At 42.4% G+C, this 23,577-nt stretch overlaps 1 long non-coding RNA gene across 3 annotated transcripts in view; it reads right to left on the bottom strand.

Moving 5' to 3' along the window:
• Positions 1-22,425, bottom strand: part of LOC109564440 (uncharacterized) — a 62,786-nt gene extending 40,361 nt beyond the window's left edge. For all 3 annotated transcript variants that reach the window (XR_011568700.1, XR_011568698.1, XR_011568699.1), the window contains exons 1-5: positions 11,872-22,425; positions 8,213-8,334; positions 6,002-6,053; positions 4,789-4,850; positions 238-404 (exon numbers count right to left, since the gene is read on the bottom strand). This is a non-coding gene — a long non-coding RNA (uncharacterized lncRNA). The remainder of the gene's footprint in view (positions 1-237; positions 405-4,788; positions 4,851-6,001; positions 6,054-8,212; positions 8,335-11,871) is intronic.
• Between the last annotated feature and the right edge of the window lie 1,152 nt (positions 22,426-23,577).

The following is a 23,577-nucleotide window of genomic DNA, read 5'->3' as shown; positions in this document are numbered from 1 at the left end:
GTTACTGCTCGGGTGAACTGAGGTTGGGGAAATGGTCAGTGTAAGTTCTCTGAGATACTGAGACATGATGTGGAAGATAAAACCAATGGAACATCTGACTTTCATGGGAGGAGGGTCTCATTTTCAAATGCAAGGTGCAAAGTAGGAAAGGGATGCGAATAAGATCATCTGTACCATTTTTCTAGACCACATAAAATGTGTTAATATACAACGTTTGTTTTTCTCTTTCTGACTTACTTCACTCTATGATGCTGTCTAAGTCCATCCACATCTCTACAAATGATCGTTTCATTCTTTTTATGGCTGAGTAATATTCCATGTGTATATGTCTCACACCTTCTTTATCCATTCCTCTGTTGATGGACATTTAAGTTGCTTCCATGTCCTGGCTACTGTAAGTAGTGCTGCAGTGAAAGAGAAAACAAATGTATGAACACCAGTGGGGGGAAGGGGCAGGGTGTGATGGACTGGGACGTACTGGGATTGACATATGTACACTGTTGATACTGTGGATAAAGCAGATAACTCATGAAAACCTCCTGTCTAGCCCAGGGAACCCTACTCAATGCTCTGTGGAGAACTAAATGGGAAGAAAATCCCCCAAATGGGAAGGAAATCCAAAAAAGAGGGGATATATATATATATATATATACACACACACACACATATATGTATAGCTGATTCACTTTGCCATTCAGCATAAACACTGTAAAGCAACTACACTCCAATTAAAAAGCAATTTTTTGAAAAAAGAAAGGGATGTGAGAGCATCCCAGTGTAGAGATTTGGAGAGTTCCAATTTGATGAGATAGGTAAGGGAGTCAGAAGTGTGGGGGGTTTTGAGGGGAAAATTGGAATATGAGTTGACTAGGGAAACAGAGAAGATGGACAGGCTGTTCCACTCCAAGCTCCCAGCTGAAGATGAGGACCATATTTCCATGGAGACTATCATCTGCCCAGTTGGGGGATACTTTCTCTAGTAGTGTAGCAGCCTGGATTTAGGACTGGGAAGGCCTTCATCTCAGGAAAAATATTTAGGAAGGACAAAGCAGAAACCTGAAGAGAGAACAAACTTGCAAATACTAAGGTGTTAATACACAAAGGTAAGATTGACTAAAAAGTGAGAAGTATGTGTCCCTAAGGCAGTGGGACCAGGCCCTCGTGTTGAGGCCCTGGGGATCCTGACTATGTGGAGCCCAGTGATCATGAAGCTGCAAGTATTCGTGTCATCAACGAAAGCTTAATGTGGAGTCGATCATTCTTACAGTCTATTGTCAACATTCTATTGGAAATGTTAGTTGGGAATTTTTATGACCCCACATAGAAGTTCCTGTTCTACTTTTTGCACACAGGGAAGGCTAAGCCACAAGCTGACTTGGTGAGAAAAGAGTCCTATTTCCTCGTGGGAATAGAGGGGCCTCTAATAGTGGTCCACTTCCACTTTCCGCAGATTTTTAACAGGTTAAGTCAAGCTTCAAGCAAATTCTCAGGGAACAGAGCCATAGTTGTGTGACTCACCCAAGAAAAAACTTATGCCAGGCATGCTAGAGCAGATGTCTTACCCCAGCCAATGGACAGTATATTTTCAGTCAAGATTTAGAAAAGACATGCGAAGAAGACCTCTGCTTCCCTGGGTCACAGAACACAAAGGTTAATAAACATCTTTGCTTTTAATAGACGGCATGGGAGAACAGGAAACCAAGCACTGGCTTTAGTTTTTGACATTTACTTTCTATGGGATTTCCAGGAAATTCCTGCACTTAGAGGCTGAATGTTGCAACAACTTTCTTAGACTCTAAAGTCTCTCTCCCAGAAATAACCAGTGTCTCCCACTGGTTGTAGACAATGAGATAGTCTTTCCTAAGACACAGTGCTTGTCTTTCCTAAGACACAGTGCTTGGCACATAATAGCATTCAGTAAAAGCTGACTCTTGCATGGGCCTGTTTATCTTCTGTAAAATGCAGTTCTTAGGTTCATATCTTTTCCACCTCTGGAATTCTAAGATTCTGCAATGGAAACAATTTTTGGTCATTGTACCATACTTAGGATAAGCAGTCATTTTCTGGAAAAATATAGGTAGCAATAGTTTCGGCTTTGCATGTCAGACAGCCTTCATCATGACTACCCACTCTGGCGCTGCAACATGGAAGCGGCCATAGACAACACTGAAAAGAACAGGCGTGGCTGTCTTCCAGCAAAACATTATTTACAAAACTAGAGCCATGGCCTAGATTCGGCCCACAGGAAATAATGTGTTGACCTCTGTTTCACAGAATAAAAAATGTGGACTAAAGAAGTGAAAAGCAATTTTTGATGGAAAAAAAGTACACAGGAAATCATGTACTGCAAAACTGTTTAAGCTTATGGTACATTTAACTCAAAAACTTTTTTTTGTAATGAGCATATGAAAGAAAGCAGATGTTCTACAACAAAGGTGGATAATAGAAATACAATAAACAGAGTCAGACACAACTTAGCAACTAAACCACCAAACAGCTTTCACAAACTTAAACATTTATAAATATTTTACTGGCATAAATATGGAAAATAAGTGAAATGGAAAACAATGGCCCAGAAATTCCCTTTTGCTACAAGTTGAGAGAAGGCAAGAAGATAGCAATCATGCAAATAGCATGAAAGGCCCAGATTGTAGCTAAAAGCTAATGTTGCATTTGATTCCGTAATTAAGGGGACAGTTATGCATTAAACTGGCTCAAACACTTGCAGGGTGATTGCTCAACCTTCTAATCACATTCAATCTGATCTGGTCGTCTGAATATTACAATGACTGGATTGAGGGCTGTTTTCCTTATGAAGTTGGCTCAATGACTAGCAACCAGTCCGTCATGGTATCTGGAAATCTTAACAAGGAATATCAAACTGTATGATAAGCCCAACTTGAAGTTATGTCAAGGAAAGAAAAAGAAGAAAAATACAATGAATAAAGAAAAAGAGATAAGCAAGGTACAAAGGAAGAAATACTAGTGGAGCAGCAGCAAAGAGTAGGGTCCAGATGCCTCATAGAGACATTCAGTGCAGGGGTATTGTGAGAAATCGCTGCCTGTAGCAACCACTATGCATCTCCCTGGCCCCGCTACAGATGTCTGCGTGTCACAACCGCCTTTTCCTCCCTGCCAGGTCTCCCCTAGGTGGTTCTCTTAACTAGAGTTTATTCATCTAAAAAAGAGCAAACAGGATAATATTTGAGCAAATAATTGACTCACAGTATTTTTCCATCTTCTCATTTCAAGCCTTCTAACACTTTGCTTGCATCAGGGATTTTGCACACCAGAAAACTTGACATCAAAGGCCTTTTTGGCTTTTTGTGAAAGCTCAACCCCTCTGAAGAAATTGTGCCAGGTGTCCCAGAGAGGAAAGAGAGACAAGATGGTGACTTTCAAGGGGAAGAGAGATTTCCCAAAATGGTACTAGAGGGTCAGCACCTCTCTAATGTGGGGCTCACCCGCTGCTCCTTGACAGAAGCTTGGGGAGAGAACAGGCCCAAGGATGATAGCGGACAGCATCTGGGAAAGGTGGCCCTCAGCCGAAGGGGCTCCTTCTCTGGCTCCAGGGAGAACCAGAGGATGGCCTCGGGGGCCAATGGCCCCAGCGGGGCTGAAACAACACACATCACGGCAGCAGCCAGCAAGGAACCTGTGGCCCATGACCAGAGGGACAAACCTGTGTCCTTGAGCAATATGTTAAGTTCCTTTGCCCAGGTCCTGAAAGTAGGGAGTCCCAATAATGATTGAAATTGTATTTCCCTCCAACCTTGATGGAGGAGGGCTCAGGGCAGATTTAAGCTGATTTAAAGATATGAAGAAACAATGATTCCTGCAAAATATCATCTGTGGGCTGATATTCATACACCAACAAATGTTTGGGAATGGGGAGAGGCGGGAAAGAAGAGGGACTTATGTTCCACTTGGCACAGTCTCTGATGCAGAACTAGCAAGCTTCCTGAGGTACTTATTAGGTGTGTGGGGGCAGTGTGACCGCAGTGGCTGGGAAAGAGCAGAGGGGTGCTTTATAAATCCTGCAGCGGGTAAATGAATGCCCAGAAAAACAGAGAGTGGGTGGAGTAACATAATTGAAAACAGCTGAACTGCGAAGTGGGCCTAATTTTTTTCTGAACTAAGAATGAGTAAAATGTCTTTTCAAGAACTGGGTATAAAAATGGAACCAGGAGATAAAGAAAACCCACTATATTTAGTTGTTCACACACACACACACACAGTTAATATAGTAGCCCGGCGATGCATTAAGAAAATCTCCTCCGGTACTTGTCATAGCTTGCCTAGTTGTGTGATGATCCAGCCCTTGGAGATGGGGTAACAAAAGGCCTCCTGACCTAAGAGCCTGTGGGCCCGTCTGATGGGAAAGCATAACCCCTCAGAGGGCTCAAAAGGGCTTCTGGCTGCAAAGGCTGTGCCTTTTGGAGAAAAGCACATGGAGTGGAAGGGCAGAGGGGGCCTCTGCCCCAGCAGGCCAGGTTGGCTGGGGCAGCCCTGGGCTAGGCTTGTGCTGTGGGCTAGTCTCACACCTACTTTCTCATCCACCTCTTCTTTCAGGGAGATCAAAGGGATACAGGTAGTGAGTCACCAGGTTAATCAACAATTGGTGTTATCTTCAACATTGTATAAAATACTCCACTCATACTCTGAGTAAGAAGTAATTCCTGCCAAGCAAGTGGTCCAGCAGTCATTCAAATTCTGGATCCAGAACTCACTGACTCCCCTGCTCTTTGTTCCACGGCTTTCTACAAGCACAGCAGTGATGGCTCTCACCTGCACTCCTTGGGTGTGGCACTAGCTGTGCGCCTCCATCAGTGGCACTGAGCCATTGTGATCTGTTAATGACATGCAGGGTCAATGATAATTCATTTTTTTAAAAACTTTACAAATTGTATTAGTTTTGCCAAATATCAAAATGAATCCGCCACAGGTATACATGCGTTCCCCATCCTGAACCCTCCACCCTCCTCCCTCCCCATACCATCCCTCTGGGTTGTCCCAGAGCGCCAGCCCCAAGCATCCAGTATCGTGCATCAAACCTGGACTAGCAACTCATTTCATACATGATATTATACATGTTTCAATGCCATCCTCCCAAATCTTCCCACCCTCTCCCTCTCCAACAGAGTCCATAAGACTGTTCTATACATCAGTGTCTCTTTTGCATAATTCATTTTTAAATGTCACATAAAGAAAGGAGGGAATCACATAAAGGCGAAAAATAGTTTCTCTAGAAACAACAGTTAAGAAGGTCTAATACTTAGCACCCTAGAAATACAATTTTACTTGTTGTTATGTTGATATACCCATTCTTAAGGCCCAGTTCTGGGATGGGGTGTCCAGTAGGTTGGGCAGGCTTTGAAAAGAGGGATCCAGACAAAGCCACTGATTCACTTTTATAAAATTACATGAATTAAATAATAATAGGAGAAAATAGCCATAAAGATGAGAAAACAACAAAATGCTTTTTTATTCTATTTGAAAAATTACAATTAGTACACAAGAATTAGCCACTATATGCAAATACTGTTATCACATTTTCTCTTTCCTTATGCACACATTCTAATTTTTTTCCCTACAAAAATTGATTGCCATGTTTGTGGTCTTGAAATCACTGTGGTTTCTGAAATCCTGTTCAGAAGAAGCAATACATTTTCCTATTTGTGCAGTCTGAGCCAAGCAAAAACAAAGGAACTAAGTCAAATTATTCCATTTCCTTTTTTATAAAATATACTGGAAAATTAGCAAAATGCCATAGATATGGTCTACCCTTTGTTCACTGGTTTAATCACTCAGTCAATAAGCATTTAATGAGCGTCTAATACATCTTAGGCACTGGGAAAGCAGAAGTCAATCAAACATTGGTTGCTGCCCACATGAAGCTGAATTTAGTAGAGTTGGTGGACAGATCAACAAAGAATTGGAATAATATTTTGAAATACTATGAGAAGTCTTTTTCTTTCTCAGAAAATCTTTTTTTTTTTACCTTGTGATTCTTTCACCGTTTATCCAGACCAAGAGATGAAGGTTGACTGCCCCTAAAGAAAAGACACAAAAGGATCCAGTCAGAACAGAGCCCAATTTCTGGCTGAGAATATAAAAAGCAAGCCTTGAAAGCTTTGAGTTCTAAGAGCCTGGCACTTAGGGGAGGAGAGAAGCTGGGGGGTAGCTTTTGTTGTATTTATTTATTTATTTTTGAATGCTAAAACCTTGGTTCTGACTCAATAGAGTAAAGCCCGAAAGACTAGCCAGTTTTTTTTACCAAAAGCCAGAGAGTGGGACAAAATGCATGATGACAAGAACAACTTTCCAGCCTCAGAGGAGACAAGGCCTTTTCTAAGAAGGAGCTTTGAAAGGATGGAGAAAAGAGAACTACCCTGTTGAGATGCAAATGCGGGGTCTGCTAAAACCACTGCCGGGGGTGGAGGCTGTGGGAGGGAGCTTCTAGGAGCCCTTAGGGGGCTGCCCCACTTTTTTCCTGCTGGCCTTCTCTTTGATCATTGCTCATGCTCAACTACTTGTTAAGTCTTTTTAATATTGCCCTTACACTATAGAATTTGGGTGGTTTTATCCAGGGGTGTTAGAGAATATGACCCACAGTTTTGAAAGAACTCCAGTGAGGATGAAGAGGAAGGACAGGAGGAGAAAAGACCAGAGACACGCAGAGACGCGCAGAGACGCTTAGAGGCCGCTGCCAGGGCACCAGGAGGGAGCAGTGGTCCAGAAGGCCGGCAGCACCACCCTGCTTTCCGCTGTCCCCTTCTGAAGGAGGCCAGGGAGGGGAAGGATCAGGACTGTGCCCAGGGTTCCAGCACATGTCTGGGTGGTGCCATCACCAGTAGACTATGAAGGAGTAGGAGTAGGTCAAGGAATTCAGTTTTCATCCAAGCAGGTCATGAAATCTCAAGAAATCCTTGAGAACTCAGAGAAATGTGAACTGGTTGATAGTGTGGGAAGTGAGGAAGACCTGAAGCTAGTGGAACAAATGGACCCACTGTGCTTAGTAATGAATTGTGATGCCCCTCGGGGAGGTGTCTCTGGGGTTCCACTGGAGGCTCTGCCCTTGGCCTATATTTTTCAAGAACTTGGATGTAGACACCAAAGACATACTCATCCAGAGAGTGTAGGATGCAAATTCTGAAGAAATAGCTATTATAATAAATGATAAAATGAAAAATTCAGAAGGCTGAAGCAAGTGTTTGAAAATAACAGGATGACACTGAACAGAATAAATAGAAAGTCCTGTGTTTAGGTTTAAAGTAAAGTGACGAGGCCACTTAGAAAATGTGAAGCCCGGCTTGGCAGCATTTGCTCTGAACAATGACAGGAGGGTTTTAGTTGTCCTCAAGATGTTGTGAAAAAACAGCATGATGCTGCCACTTAAAGGCAGCTCCATCTCTATGTGGGATGAGTTGCAGTTGAGAAGATCTACTTCGTAGCAAGATGCCTCAGTTGTCCCAAACTAACATCTTTTTTGAGAAGTTTAAGAGAGTATCAAATTAAAAACTGAGGTTTTTGGCCACCCATTCCAAAAATGAGAGGCAGGGACCAGCTCTTCACTTGGTAATTTTATGTCCCTGATTGAGTCATCCAGAGACAGCTAGTGGTGGTGGTTTAGTCCCCAAGTCACGTCCGTCTCTTTTGAGACCCCATGGTCTGTAGCTAGTCGGGCTCTTCTGTCCGTGGGATGTTCCACACAAGGATACTGGAGTGGGTTGCCATTTCCATCTCCAGGGGATCTTCCCGACCCTGGGATCGACCCCCCATCTCCCGCATTGGCAGGTGGGTTTTTTACCCCTGAGGCACCGGGGAAGCCAGAGACAGCGAGTGCTCACTGACTGTCCATGTGCTGACACTTTCCAGAGGACTTTCACGTGAGCCAGAGACTTGTCACTGAGTTCTGGTAGTTAAGAATGAGAGCAGAAGGGATACGGCTCTTCTGACCTAGGATCTGAGCAGTCAGTGTGCATTCTCCATCCGTCTCCTGCCCTGCAGGATGCCCCTGGAATCTCATAGTGAGATGTTCGCAGCACAAGATGGAGAGAGCCTGGACTCTTGAGTCACTGGATGACAGACAGCCGTGCTGACCCACATACTTCACATGACCAAAACATAAACCTTTGCGTTTGTCAAGCTCCTGAATTTAGGAGTGTGTCCGCTGCTGCCGCCAGCATAACCTAATCCTAATAGTGCTTACCCTTGAGCATCCCTGGTCTCTGCCTAAGTGTGTCGGTGGTGCAGAACCATTATGCTCCTCTTCAGGGAACTTTCAGGAACCTCACCCTGGAGTCCAGCTCAGAGCACTTTGATGGATAAATGCTGTAGTCACATACAAAAGGAATGGGTAATGTGGCTGGAGGAAACCATTTTTTAATCCATATAATGTATATTTCAAGGAAAGTTTGTTTATTCTAAGACATAAAGACATTCATTCATGAAATTCAATATATCTCTTGACTTTTCCCATCTAACATTTTTATATAGGGTAAGGGTTTTGACTAGATGCCAGCCTGGGTCCCTTTCAGTTCTATGAAGTAAAGCTGAAATAATGTAAGAACTAGAGGAAATCTAGGAGTTTATCTAATTGTACTAATGCCAGATTTTATAGATAAGGAAACTGAGCCCGAGGAAGGTTAAGATATTTGTTCCAGACCCCTTAAATCTCTGGATTTCATTTTCACTTCTCTTTCTAGTACATTGCCTTAAAAGTATGGTACTTTAAAATGAACAAGCCAACAATAACAAAAAGCTCTGATCCTTTTTACCTTAAAGGTGAACTAATTCCTTTATCTGGGATCCCTTTAATCTATATGACTCCATGATGAGGGAAGGAAATGTCTCCTTAGTATCAAAGAGAAGGAATAGAGACTGGCAGATGGAAGAAGGGAATTGTGAACATAATTTCAGGAACTACACATACCTTTCTTGGCCTCAAACTCCTGACCTTTTTTTTTTTTTCCTGCAAGCCCTCCTCCTACTACAAGTAGACACATACTGCAAAATCAGCATAGAACAGAGTCCTTACCTTTTTCTCCTTCCACTTTAAATTTATCTAGTGCAGTGATATTTTTTTAGTTCAATTCAATTATAAAAATTATACTTATTATTTCAACCTCAAAATATTCTTATTTCAAGTTTCTTTCCATATTCTCCACCACCTAGTTTTAACCTTCTGGTGAGAAGCTGAAAACAAAGGGAATCTGCCAAATTATTAGAATAATTACTCCTAGCATGAGAGCATCCAGGAGCTGGTATTGACAATTGCCAAACTCTACATCTCTCAGGGTCTCTGGTCAGCTCCATCATGGACAGTTGGGGCCCAGCCTGTCCTTACTATGTTGGGGATTGCATTTCTCAGTGCCATTTTCTTCCTCTAACCTTGTAAATACTTGTCACTTCAATTGGAAATCCCATGGAATGACCAGTGAGTCACTGTGTTCCCTTCTGCAGTTGGCCTAGGTTTAGGAAGGCTAAAGATCTCATGATTCACCTTGGCTTGATTTCATGAGAAATCAGGGGAGTGGTCTTGCGTTTTTGCCATTCCCATCCATTCTCTGATTCTCCCTAAGACCCCTTCCCCACTCCAGTAACACTGCCTGTAACCATCCAGGAGGAAGGAAATTCCAGGCTCCCCTTTAGGTCACTTGCCCACATTTCACCAGAAAAGACATAGAAGACTTGAGTCCAGTTCAATCAGTCACTCAATTGTGTCTGGCTCTTTGCGACCCCATGGACTGCAGCACATCACATCTCCTTGTCCATCACCAATTCCCAGAGTTTACTCAAACTCATGTCCACTGAGTTGGTGGTGCCATCCAACCATCTCATCCACTGTTGTTCCCTTCTCCTCCCACCTTCAATCTTTCCCAGCATCAGGGTCTTTTCAAATGAGTCAGTTCTTCGCATCAGGTGGCCAAAGTATTGGAGTTTCAGCTTCAGCATCAATTCTTCCAATGAATATTCAGGACTGATTTCCTTTAGGATGAACTGGTTAGAACTCCTTGCAGTCCAAGGGACTCTCAAGAGTCTTCTCCAAAACCACAGTTCAAAAGCATTATTTCTTCAGTGCTCAGATTTCTTTATAGTCCAACTCTCACATCCATACATGACTACTGGAAAAACCATCGCCTTGACTAGATTGGACCTTTGTTGGCAAAGTAATGTTTCTGTTTTTTAATATGCTGGGCTGGATGAAGCACAAGCTGGAATCAAGATTGCTGGGAGAAATAATAATAACCTCAGATATGCAGATGACACCACCCTTATGGAAGAAAGTGAAGAGGAACTAAAAAGCCTCTTGATGAAAGTGAAAGAGGAGAGTGAAAAAGTTGGCTTAAAGCTCAACTTTCAGAAAACTAAGATCATGGCATCTGGTCCCATCACTTCATGGGAAATAGATGGGGAAACAGTGGAAAGAGTGTTAGACTTTATTTTTCTGGGCTCCAAAATCACTGCAGATGGTAACTGCAGCCATGAAATTAAAAGACGCTTACTCCTTGGAAGAAAAGTTATGACCAACCTAGATAGCATATTGAAAAGCAGAGATATTACTTTGCCAACAAAGGTCCGTCTAGTCAAGGCTATGGTTTTTCCTGTGGTCATGTATGGATGTGAGAGTTGGACTGTGAAGAAAGCTGAGCACTGAAGAATTGATGCTTTTGAACTGTGGTGTTGGAGAAGACTCTTGAGAGTCCCTTGGACTGCAAGGAGATTCAACCAGTCCATTCTGAAGGAGATCAGCCCTGGGATTTCTTTGGAAGAAATGATGCTAAAGCTGAAACTCCAGTACTTTGGCCACCTCATGCGAAGAGTTGATTCATTGGAAAAGACTCTGATGCTGGGAGGGATTGGGGGCAGGAGGAGAAGGGGACGACAGAGGATGAGATGGCTGGATGGCATCACTGACTGGATGGACGTGAGTTTGAGTGAACTCCAGGAGTTGGTGATGGACAGGGAGGCCTGGTGTCCTGCGATTCATGGGGTCACAAAGAGTCAGACACGACTGAGTGACTGAACTGAACTGGGGTTAGTCATAACTTTTCTTCCAAGGAGTAAGCATCTTTTAGCTGCAGTCACTATCTGCAGTGATTTTGGAGCCCCCAAAAATAAAGTCAGTAACTGTTTCCCCAGGTATTTGCCATGAAGTGATGGGACCAGATGTCATCATCTTAGTTTTCTGAATGTTGAGCTATAAGCCAACTTTTTCACTCTCCTCTTTCACTTTCATCAAGAGCTTCTTTAGTTCTTCTTCACTTTCTGCCATAAGGGTAGTGTCATCTGCATATCTGAGGTTATTGATATTCTCTCGGCAATCTTGATTCCAGCTTGTGCTTCATCCAGCCCAGCATTTCTCATGATGTACTCTGCGTATAAGTTAAATAAACAGAGTGACAATATGCAGCCTTGATGTACTCCTTTTCCTATTTGGAACCAGTCCATTGTTTCATGTCCAGTTCTAACTGTTGCTTCCTGACCTGCATACAGATTTTTCAAGAGGCAGGTCAGGTGGTCTGGTATTCCCATCTCTTTAAGAATTTTCCACAGTTTGTGGTAATCCACACAGTGAAAGGCTTTGCCATAGTCAATAAGGCAGAAATAGAAGACTTCAGCCTTTGGGAAAGCAGATGGGAGCTGAAATCCCCCTCTTTTCACACTAGATTTCTGACCACTTCAGTAATAAGAGTCTACTATCACCTACTGTTTGCCAACCGCTTTTCAAATATCTATATACTTGACCTCAGAAGGACTCTAATGAGGTAGGAATTCTAAAGAAGGTGACTTCTTGTTGTTTTACAGACTCTGAGATGGCAATGTGGGGAATGCTGCTTGAGGTTCTGCTGAGGCGTGTCATCTTACCATCAGGAGTTGGGGTGAGGGAGGCAGTGTCCAGTTTCTTTGGTTCTCAGTTGAGAACTGTCTCCACAATTGCCCATTACTGCCAGTCAGCAATCTTGAAAAAACAGCAAAGGGTTTTGTTCTATATACCACATTCTTACGCTACAACCAGCATGCTGCTTGCCACAGGGGAGTAATAGGAGTGCACCTGTGCCTGTATGTGAATGCATGTGTTTACAGCACTTCATTGTGCTTTTTAACTAAGACAGTAACAGAGACTATAGCAACAAATTCAAGCAACACAGAAATATAACAATTTTCTTTTAGTTAATTGCCTCATCACCTGACATCTAATCACTTTCATTAGTTTGCGGTGTGTATGTCTATGTACACACTTTTTTTTATACTGTGTATACAAACATAAAATATTTGCTTTGATTTTCATAAAATAGGATTATACTATATATGTACATATATACTATGTATTTTATATACATAATAAATATGTAATATATTTCTGAGTCCTTTTTTCAGTTTAACATACTATATGTCTATACATTCAGATCCAACTCATCTTTTTGGTGGTCCTGGAATATTCCTTGGTGTGAATGTTCTATGATTTATTTGTCCACTTCTCTATTTCTAGCATTTAGTTTATCTCCAGTTTTGGGCTGTTACACACACACACACCTCACACACACACCTCTTTCCCTCTAAAGGCAGAGCTTTTCTGAAACAGAATTTGTATGTGGGACTGCTTGGTTGGAAAATGTGCTTATTTTAAATTTAATAAATTCTACCAAATTCTCTTTTGAAATGGTCACACCTATTAACAAAATGTAAAGGGCTTTATCTTTTTATTCTATATATCATCAAAAACTTACTCAATTTTTGCCAACTTAACCAGAAAAAAAAAAAGAACTATTGTTTTAATTTCAATTACTATCACTGTTAGTGAGTTTGGGCATTTTTCAAATGTTATTGTCTCTCTAATTTCTTCTCTAAAATGCCTCTTATCATTTGTTCACTTTTTCCCCTTTCATCTTTCTATATACTGTTTTGGAGGAGCTTTTTAGCTCTGATGGATGTTAACTCTTTGTCTTTTCTATGTGTTGCAAATATTTTCCCACAGTCTTCATTTGACTTTTAAATTTGTTCATGTGAGCTGATTTTGCCAAGTAGAAGTTTTGACTTTTTAACTATTCCAATCTGTCAACCTTTTCCTTTATGGTTTCCAGGCCTCCTGTGGGCCTCAGAAAGCTCTCCCCACTCCCCATTAGTGAAAATATGGAGAATGTGCTTACTTAGAGCATGAGATGGTCCAACTCAGAGGCAACAGCAACAGAATTGATAGGATGCCAAGGAAAATCACCCTGAACCCTGTGAGGAATCTGCCGAGCCCACATTTCCCCTCCACTGTACTTTTCCAGCCTGTGGTTATTTGTTCTGCCTCTAGGCAGCCCTGACTTTCCACCAAGTTCGCCCCCTTCCCCCCTCATGCAGAGAGCTGTTTGGTTTTCTGTCTTTGCTCTTGTTTTCCAGACTGTTATCTAAAGTAAGCGGGGCTCCATTTACCTGTAGGTCTCCCCACTTGGGATTGGATGCAACATTACCAACAACATTTGCATCTTTCTGCACCCCCTTCTTGCTTACCCCTGCCCCCTTCCTTGAATGAGCGAGGAAAGCAGCCAAAAGCAGATGCTTGACACATCTGCCCTGGGTTGGCTCAGTTCCAGTGGGAAAGTTTGATGTTGCAAGCTTTTAATAGCCACTCCATTTCCCTGACTTACAATCACACAGGCTTCCTTGACTTCCTTCTAATTCATTAAGGACAAAGAAAGCAAGCTGAGTTTGCTCCGCTTGGGTCCTGGGGGAACCAGCCCCAGGCCGGCAGATGACATAAGAGCCTTTGTCCTGGGCCCCTTTCTCTGCCGCAACTGCCTCTTCCTGCCTCCCAGCTACCTTTTCTCTCTTGGCTCACTGAGCACAAGTGCTATTAAGTTTCTCTCCCTTGTGGGGTCAACCACAAGCCAACATCAAGGGTTATCATAAGAGGATTTTTGCCCCATCACAGTCTCTGTCAGAATCCAACATCAGTTATATCCATTTCTTAAATATTCTGAGTAAATGTAGTATGCCTGTGTGCAAATGCAGCTTCTAAGCTGCCCATCACAAATACATCTAAGCCTTCCATACCTGAACTCCTCCTGTGCAGATATCTAGCACCCTGGCCCTCTCCTTAACTTTTCCAGGTTGGGACGTGGCGGGGAGGGGGGGGGGTTGCAGTGAGGATGAGTGCAGGGATGGAGGATTCAGTTCAAGGGCTAGGATTCCAAGTTTCAGTCCTCAAAGCCTGGAAGGCATGCAGCCCACGGGGACCTCTGGACCCACTGCATGGGAGGGCACTTCCTCCTGGCCTCTGCCCCAGAGGAGCACTGCTTCCAGGGACACTGCTGGTGAGCAATGCAGAGCAAGAGATGGAGGGTGCTTTCAGCTTTTTCTTTTGTCTTGATTATTCATATTTTCTGACTTTTTCCTCCCGAAATTCTAAATATTGTTTCTAATAAAATACAGTTTTATTCTAAATTCAAAAATATATTATCCTCAGAGAAGCTCTCAAAACTTCCAGGAAGACTTTAAAGGAAGCTACACAGACATTTAAACGAGTTTGCAAGTCCTCCAACACCTGGGAAGCTCTGGCTAAATGTTAGAGCTTGATAACAACTGTTATCATTATCAGTATTATTATTACTACTATTATCCTGGAAAAGCAATATTTTTAGGGTAAGAGTAGGGTTAACATTGACTGATGAGCACAGAACTGATTCTAGGGTTCGGGGTGCTTCTTAGGGACCATGAAATCTGTTCAAGTTTGCATGTTTATGTTTGGGAGCCATATGAGTTTTTCATCTAGTAAGTTTTCCAGCAGCATGGCTTCTGATATCTTGATGTTTTTCCCTGTGGCCTGGGTTATAGACAAATAATTCAGGGGGAGAAAAAAGAATCTTTCTAAACATAAAACACTGGAGAGAGACTAGAAAAATCAAGAGAACTGGGAAGATACCAGAAGACTGACTTCCTAGCTGATACTGAAGCAAAAAAAAAAAAAAGATCATTGGTCTATTGACTCCTGAGAGGCATACTTACCATCCATAATTCTGATTTTAGATATTCTGTCCCTTTACTTCAACAAATACAGTCAAAGGTTCTGATATTTACATTAGAAAACATGACCCTCGCACATCTCCTTAAACACCAGGAAACTTCCAAAGGACGCATGATTTCCTCTGTTCAACAATGCATTGTAAATCTTATACACCCAAATCTTTTGAAGTTTCCTTTCACCAAAAGGAGGAAAGAAGCAGCATTCAGTGGCACACAAGTTGTTGAAAATGCATTTCAACCAGAGGATGCCATTGCGGCTGTGGCTTCATGCCTCAAGCTCACACACAGGGCTTCTGCTGTTTGGGGTGCCAGAAACCCTGCTAGGGATCCAAGTTTTCAAGGCTAATGAAGATGATTTAGATGTGATGTCTGAAAAAACCATGTGGCATAAAGCCTTTCCTGTATGAAATCCTGGCACAGCTGCTCAGTAAAATGTGAGTGGGTGGGGATGAGGGGGTGTGAGAAGGCACGATGCCATCAGGCAGAGCTGGCCATAAAGAAGGAGTCTGAGAGTCCAACTCCATTTTTTGTCTTAACTTTATCAATCTCATCTTTTTTTTTTTAAAGCTCTATTTTAAAAACTTGGTGATTCATACAATAAAGCATGCCTCTATGCCGAAGTAGTAATATTTACTTTTAAAATGTGGAATTTAAGATAACGGTATTAACAAGAGAACATAATTAATGGGACAAATGGCTGTTGATCACCTAGTTAATCAAATAAACTTGAACCTTGGGAGAAAAATTGGGAGATTGTGATGCAATTATTCCAAGAAAAATTAATTATTCATTAATTTTCATGAAGTACCAGGAAAACCTGAATAATTCCTGAAGGAACATTGGAGAACATACATATTCATTGGTCATGAGTTTAATGTAAAATATTTATCAGTCATGAAGAACCTAGAGTCTACCAAAAGAAAAAGATGTATAGCCTTTTACCTTACAATCTTTGCTCTTAAACCTAACCTTTCAAACCCCCTTGAGACAGGCAAGCCCACTACAATCTCCAATGCCTCACTAAGCCTAGTGGTCTGAGGGCCTGACCTCACAGGTGAGCTCATGCTTAATGATTTCTCTTGGCTTCCTTTTGCAGAGGAAGCATGCCAAGGCTCTGAGGTAACAAGAAGCATGACTGTATCCCCATCAGGTTGATTTCTAAGGTTAAGGCAGCAATTGTAAAACATGCTGTATTTTCCTGATGGTTATATTAATGCTCTTTTCAAAGTTAAAACAGTGATATGGACTGATATAAACTTTTGGAAGCTTGACGCATTTGCAGGAAAGCTTGTAAGGACATGTTCAGAGTAGGAAGAGAGTTGCTACCTTTAGTATTCACTAAGAGGACCAGTAGTGAGAGCCCCATATCTTAGCCCATCCTGTCAACAGTAAGGGCTGAGCACTTGATGGCACGGGAGCAAAACATGCCCTATTCTAAGGAAACTTCAGACACAGGAAAAGTTTATACTTGGAATTGTTGTTGTTCAGTTTCCCAGTCGTGTCTGACTCTTTGCAACCCCATGGACTGCAGCATGCCAGGCCTCCCTATCCCTCACCATCTCCCGAAGTTTGCTCAAGTTCATACCCGTTGCATTGGTGATGCTGTCTAGCCATCTCATCTTCTGACTCCCTCTTCTCCTTCTGCCCTCAATCTTTCCCAGCATCAGGGACTTTTCCAAAGAGTTGGCTGTTCACATGAGAAGACCAAAATACTGGCGCTTCAGCATCAGTCCTTCCAATGAGTACTCAGGTTTGATTTCCCCTGTGGTTGACTGGTTTGATCTCCTTGCTGTCCAAGAGACTTTCAGAAGTCTTCTCCAGCACCACAGTTCGAAGGCATCAGTTCTTTGGCATTCTGCCTTCTTTATGGTCCAGCTCTCACAACCGTACATGACCACTGGGAATATCATCGCCTTGATTATGTGGACCTTTGTCTGTATACTTGGAGTTAGGACCATAATTTCCCTGCGTATTACTGATTTTCTATAAAGGGTCACTTCCTAGGTTTTTTTTTTTTTTTTTTTTTAATCTAAGGTTTATACGAAGTGCTTTATTATGCACGAAGCATTACATGTGTTTTATTTTTTCCTCCTCATAAAACTCCTATTGGTCAGTTTTACTACTGTCCTTATATTATAAATGAGAAAATGAGGCATAGAAAAGTTAAGTAGATTTTCCAAAGTCACACAGCAATAAATGGCAACAGTGAGAATGAAAGATAGCGATGTCCATGCTCCTCTGAGACTCTTTTTCAGGGTCTAATTTACAAAGAACTTTCTCACATGTAATCCCAGGTAAACATGGAAACAGTCCTGTACGTTAAATATTATTGTCCTCATCTTGAAACTAGTAAGGTTATAACATATTTAGGTCCATTACCTTTTTAAGTAAATCATTTTTAAATGCCAAACAGTTGCATGACCATTAAAAACTCTTAAATATAGTATTTTTCATAGAGTATGTTTTAAATATTCATCATCTAAGAAAATGTTAATGTTCAATTTTAACATGAAATTTTGCCAATTGCCTTTCTGAATAAGTTGCCAGATTTAACAAATAAAAATACAGAATGCCTAGTTAAATTTGAATTTTGGATAAACAGCAAACGATTTGCATGGGGCATACTTGTACTAAAAAAGTAGTCATTATTTATTTGAAATTCAAATTTAATTGGGCATCCTGAATTTTATCTGGCAATCCTTTTTCTGTGAAGACATATTTAGTGTGCCATAAATAAGGAAATTTTAAGCCAATTGAAAAAGATTAAAAAACTATTCGTCATCAGCAACATTTGTATTAAGGATATTATCTGTATTAAGGATATTACCTGCCTACCTACTATACAATTGTGTGGACTGGTTTCTGTCCTCCAGAAGTTTATACTCCAAATAGTCATTACAATGTAAAAATAGCAGTGTCAATGACTCTTTCATATGAATTTAGTTCTAGCTACTAAAAATAATAGCAAGTGCCATTTGTATAGTTTTTGATGATTAGTACTAATTTAAGATTCACAAAATCTTATGAGGGCTGTGGGTATTCCCATTTCACAGTTAGATAAAAAGAGACTAAAATGTTATTTGTCTAACAAAGGTAATAAGTCTCTTGATTCCAGACTTGCTCATCTTTCCTCTACATTCTACAGGACCACGCTTCTCAGAGCAGCGGGCCAGCCATGGAGGGGAACACAGGGAGGTGATGCCAGATAACCAAGAATGCCTGGTCTTTCTGGGTACTTTGATGATAATGCCAGATCCTGGTGCCCCAGACAGCAGTAGATGATTCTCCAAGAAGAGTCTTCAGGTTGGCCTCAAGCCCTACAGACTCTGTTAATGGAGACAGCAGGGCCAGTTCTGGTGAACAGCCTGGAAAGCAAATTTGCTGGGGCAAAAAGTAAGTAATTCAGGAAAAGCTCAGGTCCTTTAGAGGTGGTCTGACCTCCATCGAGGTCACAGTTTTCTAAGTGGATATGATGGTTACCTTCATGTGTCAACTTGAGTGGGTCATCAGTTTCATAGATGCTTGGTCAAACATTATTCTGAATGTTTCTGTGACAGTGATTTTGGATGTGTTTAATATTTAAATCAATAAACTTAGTGAAGCAAACTGCCCTTCTTAGTGTGTGGACCTCAAATCACGTGAAGGCCTGAGTAGAAGGAAAGACTGATACTCTCCAAATAGGAAAGGACTCCTCCTTCCTGATTGGCTTCAAGCTGGAAAATGCATTTTTTTCCTGCCTTTGCTGCTGCTGCTGCTGCTAAGTCACATCAGTCATGTCCGACTCTGTGCGACCCCGTAGACGGCAGTCCACCAGGCTCCTGTCCATGGGATTCTCCAGGCAAAAACACTGGAGTGGGTTGCCATTTCCTTCCCCTGCCCTTGCACCTCAAGTGAAACAGTGACTTTCTTGGATGTCAAGCCTGTTGGCCTTTGCATTGGAACCACACCAGTAGCTTTCCTGGAGCTCCAGCCTGCTAACTGCACATCTGGGGACTTGTCGGCCTCCATAATCACATGAGCCAACTTCTTACAACAAATACATACATATGTATATATATAAAGCAAAAGTGAAAGTCACTCAGTTGTGTCCAACTCTTTGCAACCTCATGGACTGTAGCCCACCAGGCTCCTCTGTCCATTGAATTCTCCAGGCAAGAATACTAGAGTGGGTAGCCATTCCTTTCTCTAGGGGACCTTCTCAACCCTGGGATTGAACCCAGATCTCCCGCATTACAGGCAGATTCTTTACCATCTGGGCCACCAGGGAAGCCCATGTATTTTTATGTGTGTGCGTGTGTGTGTTTGTGTGTCTGTGTGTGTGTATATATACTTATAATTCTATTTCTCTGGAGAACCATAACTCAGTGGACGGATGTCCACATAATCTTCCTATGTGAATGTCCACCTTACCATCTCTACATCTGACAAGGAAAGCAAATGGATCTTCCCTTTCTCAAAAATGCAGGATGGCTTTATTCCATAGGAGCTCCCCCTGTCCTGTCCAGACTGCAGTTAAAAAACCTGTTATTTCAGGATCATTCAAGGAGCCAGGTCAGAGATTTTTAAACATTAAATTGATATCAAATCTATTTTTAAGCTTGTAAAGAATCTCAGTATAAAAGTGGATAAAAAGGGGATTAACTGGAGTGAGGTTGGCAGCCCAGGGGCAGAGTGGGTTTGCCTGGAGTTCCTCTCCAGTACTGGTAGCTCCTTGCTCAGGGCCTCTGTAGGTTTTATTTCCATCATATGGAGCAGAACTTTATTCTACTTACTTTCTAATGTAACTTTTCTTCTTGAAAAAGAAACTTACTGTACAAGTTACACATGCTTACTGTAGAAGATACAAATGTGCCTTCATAAAAAGATACAAATTTTTCCTTCATAAAAGGAAAAATTACCCATTATCTAAAATTCTACCAATCAGAGAAAACTAATATTTTCCTGTTTCTGAATTGTTTGCGCATATACACACATGCATAATCACACTATATTTGCATAATACACATAGATCAAAGCCCTTTTGAAATAATTCATTTCAGAACAACTAATCATATAGAATTATAATGCATCCTTTCATCAAGAAATGGTAAAGTACAATTTATCTTGACTAAAAAACAATTTCATCTATTTCAGCTGACTTTCAATCATACAAACCAGAGCCTTTACATACAGATGAATTCTATCCTCTTCCTAACAGTTAACTAGCAAGACTATAAATTCTGTAATGCTGAAAATATTTTTTTTCAGATTGTCTAGAGTCCTTAGTTCATTTCTCTGAGTATTTCTAATTTCAGTAAACCTTTATTCTTTAGGAGTGAATCAAATGTCTGAAAATAGATATCCAGAGAATAAGAAGAAGGAACAAGTTGGAGAGTGCAGATGGATGGCCCATTTGGGGTTGCAAACCCCAAATGAAGAAGGGTGAATCTGTATTTTTTTTTAACTTTCTTTGAGGTCAGTCACACAGAGAAGGATAAAAAAATTTCACCTGGCAGCATTTTTATACATATCACCTTCGAGGTACATTTTGGAAGAAGATTGAGGGCCTTCAATTTTCTTCAATTTTCTTCCTGGGCTACCTCGCCAATCTTTCTTCCCACGTGTTTTCAATCCTGATTCCCTAACAGCTCATCTGAATTTCATGAGTCCATGCTCTTGACATCCACTCATCTTCATCTGTAGAAAACATACTCCTATTTTGAGCCAGGGTCTCTCAAACATCAGTGTGCATCAGAAGCACATGGTGAGTTTGTTACAGCAGTCAGTGGGGTCCAATCCCCCAAATGTTTGACTCAGTGGGTCAGGAATAGGAATGAAAATTTGCATTTTCAACACATTCCTAGTGATACTGATCTGTGGCCCACACTTGGAGGACAACTGCTTTGCAGTGCTTCTTGGACTTTGCTGCATCTACCATCACCCGAGCATCTTGCTAAAAGGAGAGCCTGATCCAGTAGTTCTGGGGTGGATCCCAAGGTTCTATTTTTCTAACAAGCTCCCACTTCGAGCAGTGGGATTGTGTGGCTCAGCTTAGAATACTGTTTTTTGTTTTTTTGTTTTTTTTTAAGAGGAAGCGGGCCAACCCCCTCCTCCGTATCAGGGGTTGCCAAACTTGTCTGCATGTTGGAATCACATAGCAATCTTCAAAATATACTGGTGCCTACGTCTCATGTCAGCTTATGGCTGGTCTGAGGTACAGCCTGGCCTTGGGAGTTTTAAAAGATCCTCGGGTGATTTTCAGGGGATCCTCAGGTGGTACGTATGGCATTGCTGACTCGATGGATGTGAGTTTGAGCAAGCTCCAGGAGTTAGGGAAGACCTGTGTGCTGCATACAGTCCATGGGGTTGCAAAGTCAGACACGACTGAGCCACTGAACTGAACAGGTGATTCTAATAATCCAAACACGCTTAGGAACCACTGTTTTAAATCCTTAAACTGCCTGCCATCCTCCATTTTATTTTCACTACAGGTATTGGCAGCTTGTTGTCTTTTGTCTTCGCTTTCATCCAATCTGCCCTACTGCACTGAAACGGCAAGTCCATGTGCCCAAGGCAGTGAGGCCAAACAATACCAAAGCATTCGAGTTTGGAACAGAGAAAGGCTTATTGAGGGCCATGCAAGGAGACAGGAGGTTCATGCCTTAAAATGCCCCAAATCCCCCAAAGCTCTTAGCAAAAGCCTTGTCTTGCATAGGTTTGGGAGAGACCTGGTTAGCTGTTACAAACTTCTTGGTGTCAGAGCCTTTGTTCTAGAGGTCAGGTCACGTTCAGGTAACAATGTTCCTGTAAATCTCCAGCTAATGAATGTTATCCTCTGTCCTGACAAGAAAGGGGAAGGTCCGGATGCACAGCTTTCCCCTCAGAGGTTCTGGTCCTGGCTAAAAGGAGGCAGGGCTCTGCTGGTGGCTTCCTCAAGGCCAGGTCCCCAGACCCTAACCAGCTGTCATCGCTGACAGAGCCAGGCACCCAGGACCCAACTGGCCCTCAGGCTCCTGAGACCTCCCATATGGTGGAGACCAGGTCCCACAGGAGGCTGCATCCCATGCGGACGGCGCTGCCGTTAGGCCGCAGAGACAGGAATGGTGGGGGAGCTTCACTGCTGCCTCAAGGGCTGGACCACGCCAGTGGGTGGCTGTGGTGAGAGTTCTGGAGCCCTGCAGGACCCAGCCCCCAACCTGCTCTCTGGGCCCCCCAGCTCACAGGCTGGTCCGAGGCAGGGTGAACTGGAGGGTCCTGAGAAGAAGGCTGGTATCTGCCTCTTACCTTACTCTCCGCCTGATGACCACCACCGTTGGCTGAACGGAACCACTAACGGTCGCTAGCTTATTGACGGTTGTTTGTGGGAGGGGCCCAGTGTCAACCAATGGCTGAACAGAACCACTAACGGTCACTCAATGACAGCCACTTGGGGAAGGGGCCCACTAGCACTGATCAACGGCTGAACAGGACCACTAACATCCCTGGGTAATTAACCACTAATTTCCCAGTAATTGGAGGAGGTGGGGAGAAATGCTGCACAGCCATAGACAGGGCTACGTTCTGTTACACTACCAGTTCATTCACCCTCCTAAACGCAGGAATGTCGTCTGTTTCTTTCAGTGTTTGACTCACACTTGTTGCTCAGTCACTACGCCATGGCCGACTCTGCAACCCCGTGAACTACATGGCAGTCTTCCCTGTCCTTCACTATCTCCTGGAGTTTGCTCAAACTCATGTGCATTGATTTGGTGATGCCATCCAACCATCTCATTCTCTGTCACCCTCCCTCTTCTCCTGCCTTCAGTCTTTCCCAGCATCAGGGTCTTTTCCAATGAGTCAGGTCTTTGCATCAGGTGGCCAAAGTATTGGGGCTTCAGCATCAGTCACACACTAGCAGTGAATAAATGTTTGTTGAATAAAAAAGTGACCAAAATATTATAAATAAAAATGAATTTGTAAAAAATATTACTCTAGTCACCAGCCCTTAGTAGAGTAGGATCTTCCCCAAAGTATTTCATCTAAAGATAAATTGTCTGACTTTCTCATAATAGACTCACAGGGACTATTGTTCTTCATGTCTTCAACTTCTAACTCATTTACCCTATGAATTCCAGCAAGAAACCTTTCTCATACAGCTTTTATTTCACATAGTTGAGTTTTTCACTTGCTACTACAGACTTGCTAAGGCACCCAGCTCAACACCAGGATCCAGGAACACGTTACTGCCTGCTCCTGGGATTATGAAAGAGCAGGAACGGAGCCCACCTCAAGTTTGTCCACTGACCTTCTCTTGCAGAGATCTCTGTCCTTCTGTATAGGCCCTGGAGCTTTTTACCCCAGTGCCAAAGGGTCCTTAGTGGCAGCCAAATGTCACTGAAAAAATGGAGTTCATTCTCTTTTCCATCATACTTTTCCCTTTCAGACCCCTCAGTAACTGCAGACGTAATCACTGAGCATAGGCAGCTGAAGCCTGCATCTCAAGGTCCCGTGTGTCATGATTAATTGAAGGCTTCTGTGGGTTTGTTAAGTATGGTTTCTTAGGGTCCATCAGCTTTGTAATCACACCTGGAAAGGGCAAAACTT

The sequence above is a fragment of the Bos indicus genome, chromosome 10 (assembly GCF_029378745.1).
Source record: "Bos indicus isolate NIAB-ARS_2022 breed Sahiwal x Tharparkar chromosome 10, NIAB-ARS_B.indTharparkar_mat_pri_1.0, whole genome shotgun sequence".
Lineage (NCBI taxonomy): Eukaryota > Metazoa > Chordata > Mammalia > Artiodactyla > Bovidae > Bos > Bos indicus.
This window is presented reverse-complemented; position numbering and strand designations above follow the sequence as displayed.